The sequence below is a fragment of the Brienomyrus brachyistius genome, unplaced genomic scaffold (assembly GCF_023856365.1).
Source record: "Brienomyrus brachyistius isolate T26 unplaced genomic scaffold, BBRACH_0.4 scaffold97, whole genome shotgun sequence".
NCBI classification, from domain to species: Eukaryota; Metazoa; Chordata; class Actinopteri; order Osteoglossiformes; family Mormyridae; genus Brienomyrus; species Brienomyrus brachyistius.
The window spans coordinates 679,518-687,595 of NW_026042372.1; positions in this window are offsets into that span (position 1 = coordinate 679,518).

Genomic DNA, 8,078 nt, shown 5'->3' on the forward strand with positions numbered 1-8,078 from the left:
TAACTAATACTTTCTGGTTAATTAATAAATTAAGTAAGAGTGTACTACTTCAGGGGCGGCATGGTGGTGTTGTCATGCCCGGCTCGTACGATCCTCGTGTGTGCCACGCCCCCTGATTACCCACGTGTGCTTCCCTGATCTCGCCCAGCTGTGTCCACTTATTTTCGCCCAGTCTCGTCTATTTTAGTCCATGACTTGCCTTAGTTTCTGGTCTGTCATTGATGTTAGTTAGTCTTAGTGCTGTCTGCTCCATCCCGATCCCGAATAAATCCCCGTTTTCCCCGTTCTCCGCCTGCTTGCCTGCTTCCTGCCCGCTTGTCAGCCTGTGCGCACTACCCGCTTTAACCAGCGAACTCTGACAGGTGCACTGGTTAGCACTGTTGCCTCACACCTCTGGGAACCGGGTTCGAGTCTCCGCCTGGGTCACATGTGTGTGGAGTTTGCATGTTCTCCCCATGTCGTCGTGGGGTTTCCCCCCACAGTCCAAAAAACATGCTGAGGCTAACTGGAGTTGCTAAATTGCCCGTAGGGGTGTGTGTGAGAGTGAATGGTGTGAGTGTGCCCTGCGACAGGCTGGCCCCTCATCCTGGGTTGTTCCCTGCCTTGTGCACATTGCTTCCAGGATAGGATCCGGACCCCCCGCGACCCAGTAGGATGAGCGGTTTGGAAAATAGATGGATGGATGTACTACTACATTATTTGTGCCCCCTCAAGTAAAGTGTTGCTCCTAACTCATCTGGTCTTTTTATATGTTGTTAAAACATACTGAATTAATCCCTGCAAGAAATTCTTTGAGGGGGTTAGAGAGAAAATGCAGGAGACTGAATCCAGGACCTCAGCTATATCTTTTTTAAGTGTTTATGTGTAAACAGTCAAGACTTAACTATATGGGCTCATACTAAAATTAAAAATTCATGGCAAAGTGTTACTCCATTTTGAACAATATGAGCAGAGTATGCGCAACCTTTTTATGTGAGACACAGCTATATGCACTATATATTTGTGCTTCCCCTAGACTTCCTGAGACCTTAAATAGTGTGACATTTGCAATAGCGAAAGCCTTCGTTTTAAAGATGACTTTTCATGTTTTCACTTGAAATCATGTGGAAAGATCACATCTCCACGCACAAAGCTCTTTCATATTTCCTGAGAGCCATATTTCATATTTGCTGGCGAGCTGTCTCAAAATTTTATCAGTTCCATTCCAGCCCCCTATAATGCCTCTGCAAAGACTGAAAAAGATCCATCAAACGGTTATTGAATTATGGTCTCAGCAGGGTCAAGCATCAAAACTGCTGCTTTTTTCATTATCACTATGTGGCGCTGCTTCCATTTTGGGACTGTTTCAAAATTAAATCAGTTCTAGTTCCTCACCAATACCTGTACAAAGATTGAAAATGATTCGTCGAACGGTTTATGAGTTATTGGCTTGCATGCCAAAGTATCTGCAGCGACAGGGGAACAGTGCTAAAACCAAAAGTATTCCCTGAAGGCCAGGGAATACCATCCATCCATCCATTTTCTAAACCGCTTATCCTACTGGGTCGCGGGGGGTCCAGAGCCTATCCCGGAAGCAATGGGCACGAGGCTGGGAACAACCCAGGATGGGGGGCCAGCCCATCACAGGGCACACTCACACACCATTCACGCACACATGCACTCCTACGGGCAATTTAGCAACTCCAATTAGCCTGAAGGCCAGGGAATACAACAAAGGTAATTTATGCTTACAGATCTGAAATCAGCAGATCACATTTATGTGCCATCATGTATGTTAAGTTCTTGTTGCTGTAAAGCGGAGAACTACTACACGGAAGAGAAGTATCCAGGCTGAAAAATATCTTCTGGAATTTTACTGAGGTCAGCATGTCATTGGCCCCAAAGTGGCATTCCCATATCAGTTGAAATATGCAATTGTCTGCATGCATAAACTTGCCTCTTACGCCATACTCCATGCTAGGAAATAGCTATGAAAAGATTGTCCTCGTACTCACCTCAATCTGGGAATACTATTGTTGTTAAATAGCTATGCATAAGATTACATTTGCCATGGCTGAGACTGAATCACTTTCAATCACTACATGATGGTTATTAGGCATTTAATTACTAGCGGCTGTCAGTGATTGTTAATTGCTGTATAGTAACGTGAGAGAATGACACTGTGGATGCTGGAGCAACCGATTCTGTGTGCACACTCACCCCTTTAATACGATGACAGTGTAGTTCTACTTTAGCGGGATGATTACGGTGCATCTGGTGACAAAGATTTACGATGGATAATTTAAAACCCAAGTACTGGAATACTTTGCCAAACAGAATATCCTGATGAGCAAATTAATTTCATTATGAAACTTTAAAATAAAAGTTATTTTTGGTGATGGTAACTTTCAATTCCCCACGATTCCCCAGTTCCAGTCCCGCAGGCCTAGTCTGCACCCAGATTTTAATACTCAAACACCTTATTCAGCTCACCAGCCAATTGCCAGGTTTAGTAGGCATATTTGACAGGTCCTTGCAAACTGGTTCTCCAGGACTGGAATTGGGGAACCCTGATATATAGCATTATATACTGTATATAAAAAATGTAATCATAATTGTGGGGTGTATTTTTCTAAATCAGATTTTCAGGAACTGGACTGATGTTTTTGTTTGTGTCATTTTTTTTTTAAATATATGTATCATACTGGGGCGGCATGGTGGTGCAGTGGTTAGCACTGTTGCCTCACACCTCTGGGACCCGGGTTCGAGTCTCCGCCTGGGTCACATGTGTGTGGAGTTTGCATGTTCTCCCCATGTCGTCGTGGGGTTTCCTCCAGGTACTCCGGTTTCCCCCCACAGTCCAAATACATGCTGAGGCTAATTGGAGTTACTAAATTGCCCATAGGTGTGCATGTGTGAGTGTGCCCTGCGATGGGCTGGCCCCCCATCCTGGGTTGTTCCCTGCCTCGTGCCCATTGCTTCCGGGATAGGCTCCGGTCCCCCGCGACCCAATAGGATAAGCGGTTTGGAAAATGGATGGATAGATGGATGGACTTTACTTAGGAATACCATTTCTATGCTGTTATACTCGTATGGGTCATTTGTCTTTGTTGTGTAGCTGTTAATTGTCTCCAAATATCATAAACTCTACTTCAGAGAAAATGAAGCTCTGATAACAGTGTGTGAATTGTATGTTTGTGGTGTTCTGCTTTCCATGTACAGTTGAAGTGCTTTTCATACTCTTCACTACCTCTGTTACAATTCAGTAAAACACAATTTTTCCCACCAAGTGACATTTGTTATGAATTCATTTTGGGTAACTTGGGAAATTCATGTTTAAAATCAGTTTTTTAAACAAGCCTGGCTCTGAGCACATAACATTTTGCATTTATACATTCATAGTGTCACTTGTTTGCATTTTTTCCCCTTATATAACATGTGGTAACATCATCAAAATCACACTTTAGCTAGTTGATTTTTTAAAGACTGAACTGCACTTTAAAGTGTGACCAAGTGCTGCTCTGTACTTCTGTACTACTGGTAGAATCTGGAGGCCATTAGCTGGGAAAGATGAAAAGAATTGAGGTATGAACATTATGTAGTGAAGGCTTTGCAAATAAATCTGCCGATCAGCTGGCTGTCATGACTTTCACAGTCACAAATAATCCATGCTGTTGCACATTTAAAAACGATGTCTATGAATAGATATGAAGGTGATCAAAAGGCTACAAAAAACAATGACAAATCCTGACAATCCCCAGTCATAGCAACTACTTTTGAAAGGCCAATACATCAAAATGTATTAGAAAAAATATTGTAGGTCAATGAAACGTGTCCCACCCCAGTGGTTAAATGACACAGAATTTGATGCACTCCCCAAAGGTGTGGCCCCAAGTAAAAATACCAAGTTTGGCCTCAAACGACCAAAGAATTGCTGAGATATGTTAACACACAGTGATTGGCGGCATCACCATCAAAATCATTTGAATGTGATGGACAAATCGCTTTGCAAGTCAAAAGTTCCTCAGGTTTCACTTATGAGGCTGGGAGACAATCCATCCATTCATTTTCTTAACCGCTTATCCCACTGGGTCGCGGGGGGTCCGGGGCCTATCCTGGAAGCAATGGGCACGAGGCAGGGAACAACCCAGGATGGGGGGCCAGCCCATAGCAGGGCACACTCACACACCATTCACGCTCACACGCACACCTACGGGCAATTTAGCTAGTCCAATTAGGCTCAGCATGTATTTGGACTGTGGGAGGAAACCGGAGTACCTGGAGGAAACCCCACGACTGTAACATACGCCACAAAACGACTCAATACACCGTTGGGTGGTTGTGTAGAACACCGCTTTACTTGCTGCTCACACGCATGAGTTTTTTACATTGCAGTACGGAAGCCTAATTGGGACAACACACCAAACCACTACATACTGCAGTCGCTAGATGGCAGTATATTACATCTCCCCTCTTACCAAAGAAATGTATCAAAATCAACAAACAGATGTGTCGTTTATGAACGAAAATAGAAAACAGCTTATGATTTTGCAATTTACACAAATTGAATGTCCCTTGAACAGTAGATTTTCAGGTCTGACAATGTAACAACACATATCAAAACCTAGTAATTTGGAAGGAGTGGTTTCCAGCACTTCACTTCCACAGGTGTCTTTACCACACCTGGCCCTACTGATTCGACACCTACAGATTGAGTCTGTTTGGGGGCTTTACAATTCTGCCATGCCTGGTGACGTACTGACCAACCGGCTGAGTGAGGCTGTCCGACGTATGGCACTGACAGTTGACGAATGTGACATTTGTTTTGATTTAGTTTTAGATTGTAGCTCACGGCTCGCTCGACTACTTTGCGAAGGATGGCATCATGCCTTTCTATTGTGGGTGCTGCTACAAGTATGTCATCCATTACGCTTACGGCTCCCTCAATCCCCTCAAGCATTTGATCCATTATGCGCTGGAAGATTTCTGGCGCTGACTTTATCCCAAATGGAAGTCTGAGCCACCTGAATCTGCCAAGTGGCGTATTGAAAGTGGTGAGGAAGGATGATGCTTCATCTAGTTCTATTTGTAGAAACCCTGACTTGGCATCTAAAACAGAAAAGATTTTGGCACCTGGGATTGCAGACACAACCTCTTCTATGGTGCGCATTGGATAATGTTCTCTTCTGATTACTTTGTTCAAGTCGCTTGGGTCTATACAGATTCTTACACTGCCATTACGTAAGACAGCCACCATTGAACTCACCCACTCTGTAGGTTGGTCGACTCTCGTGATGTAACCATCCTTTTCCATCTCCTGCAGTTTCTCCACTATTTGTTGTCTTGGTGCTGCTGGTTGTCGGCGGACAGGGTGAATTACACCTTTTGCATCGGGGTCAATTTTGATCGAGTGTTTCCCAGGCAATGTACCTGTGGTTCTCTTTAGCTCCGGGAAGTCATTCAGAGATGCTGCTTTATAACGAGCTGCGGTAGTCATACAGCTAGTGTTTCCATCTTGCTCTTCTGCTGAGGCTCTCACTGAGTCCAGTCGCACTATGAGGCCTAGGGTTTCAGCTGTTGTGCCACTTAGTACATTTTCTTGTGCTATGTCCACCAACTCGAACTCACTGTTGGTGACATGGTGTTTGTACTTTAGCGGGAGCTTTACTCTGGCTACTGGCTTCAACGTGTGGTTAGAGTATGATCGAAGCACTCTATTGGAGCGCATCAACTCCCCCGTGTGGTGCAGAATCTGGTAATTTCCTAGTGTTAGGGTGTTGCACTTAGCACCTGTGTCTATTCTAAACTGTACATCCTGAGATAAAACTTGGACACAAACAGTCCATTTATCCTCTTCAGGAGCACCTGTTTGAGTCAGGTTGATGTTAAGAATTTCTCCATCGTCTTCGTCGTTTTTTTGTTCTACACTCACTGTGCTTACTGGACGCTTGCGACATGCTGCAGCCCAGTGATTTTGTTTATGGCAGTAAGAACATATGGAGCCTGCAGCTGGACATTTTCCTTTGTTCCATACATGTTGGGCATCTTTTCCGCACCTCGGACAACTTTTATATTGGCTTGATGTAGTACGTTTTGCGATGTTTTTCTTTGATTTATCGAACGCATCTTTCTTGCGTGCAACATATTTGGCCCCAGCAAATACTGCCGATAATCCTACAGACTGGTCTTCCACTCTAACAATTTTAATTTGTCTTTGTGACAGTTCAAATTGCTGAGGGATTTCAATAGCTTTTGCTAATGTGAGATCCTCACCTTTGTCCAGTAGTCTTTCTTGGACTCGCTTCTCTCTGACTCCTGCGATTATAGCATCGATTAGCATATCATCTGGGTCGGCATACTCACAGTCCATTAATATGAGCTTCAAATCCTTTAAGAAATTATCAAAGCTCTCCGATGCGCTCTGTTTCCTCTGTTTGAAGCCATGTCTGGCTATCCGCTTGTTTTTTCTCGGTCTGATGTAGCCTGCAAACTTATCCAGAACTTTGGCGGGATCATCTTTCTCGCCGTCTGCCCAAACCAGCGTTTTTTGTAAATTTCCCTGCCTTGTTCTCCGATCCAGGTGCCCAACCAGCCTGCACGTTGCTTGGCTGATAATTCGGACAGCGGGCCATCAAACAGGAACGTGACATGACTGCGAAACCGTTCTAATTCCTGATGCAAATCGGCCGCATCCCAGTCTATTTTCGGGTGATCAAAATGTGAAGACGCCATTATTCACGAGAAATGCGTGTAGTCGCTAGACTTCTGACACCATGTAACATACGCCACAAAACGACTCAATACACCGTTGGGTGGTTGTGTAGAACACCGCTTTACTTGCTGCTCACACGCATGAGTTTTTTACATTGCAGTACGGAAGCCTAACTGGGACAACACACCAAACCACTACATACTGCAGTCACTAGATGGCAGTATATTACAACGACGACATGGGGAGAACATGCAAACCCCACACACACGTAACCCAGGTGGAGACTCGAACCCGGGTCCCAGAGGTGTGAGGCAACAGTGCTGACCACTGCACCACCATGCCACCCCCCTAGGTCAATCCATTCAACAGTTATTAGCCACAAGGCATGTTTACTTATTGCAACACCACCTAGCGGTGGAATGAATTGTTCTTATTCCTCAGAATTGGGCCCCAAGTCCAGTCACCAAATCAATTTTATCCAATCAAAGTTTTGTTGAGATATGGCCACACATCCTGTTCAGTGGCTTTGTCATCAAATTCATTGGATGATAGTTGCCATAGCATCTGACTTTTAATAACTTTTAGTCACAATCCCTTCTAGATGATGCACCCCAAATTTGATGATGATTTGATCAACAGCCTAGGTTTCCAAAAAACTTTTTTTTCAGAAAAATTCAAAATGACAATATGACAGACTTAATTAATGAGTGCAATCGAAGTTAGACAAGCCATGGCTTTAAACACACCAAAGATCATAATCCCAGGTTTAAGAATTCAGAATTTACATGCAGAAACATATCTTGAAATTTGACCTGATGGTGTTGCTACAGTAATACAGAAATTTGGTGAGCCAGTATTTTGGATGGGCCTCTGTCAGGGTGCCAAATTACAAAGCAGAAGACTGGACAAAATTTTTGGCCTGTGCAAAATAAGCAGGTTTTCTGAAAAATTCAGAATGACAGAAAATCCAATAAGGAAATTAACGGCAATGGATGAATTTGAATCGGGATGAGCAAAGGATTCAGAGGAATGAAAGATCACAAATCTAGGCCAAGGGGTGTTAACATACTTCATATATCAAGTATAATACCCGTAAGAAATGAGTTTATTATAAGAATGTCCGCTAAAGTCAGCTAAAACTGCTTAATTTCATTCTTTTTAGCTTTGCTCTGACTTTAGCTGAGTATTTTGTTCACCCTGGTGCTTGTTGGTAATACCCCAGTGAGTACAGTGCACGCCCCCTCCCCCAAACAGATTCTTCCCAAAAAAACTTCCTTCACGAGGGAAAGATTTGGGATCCATTTAGCCTTTATTTATTTCTAATAGAGTATAAACGACTCACATATTTTAATTAATTACTTACATTCAGTGCTGTGTGTGGTTGTGC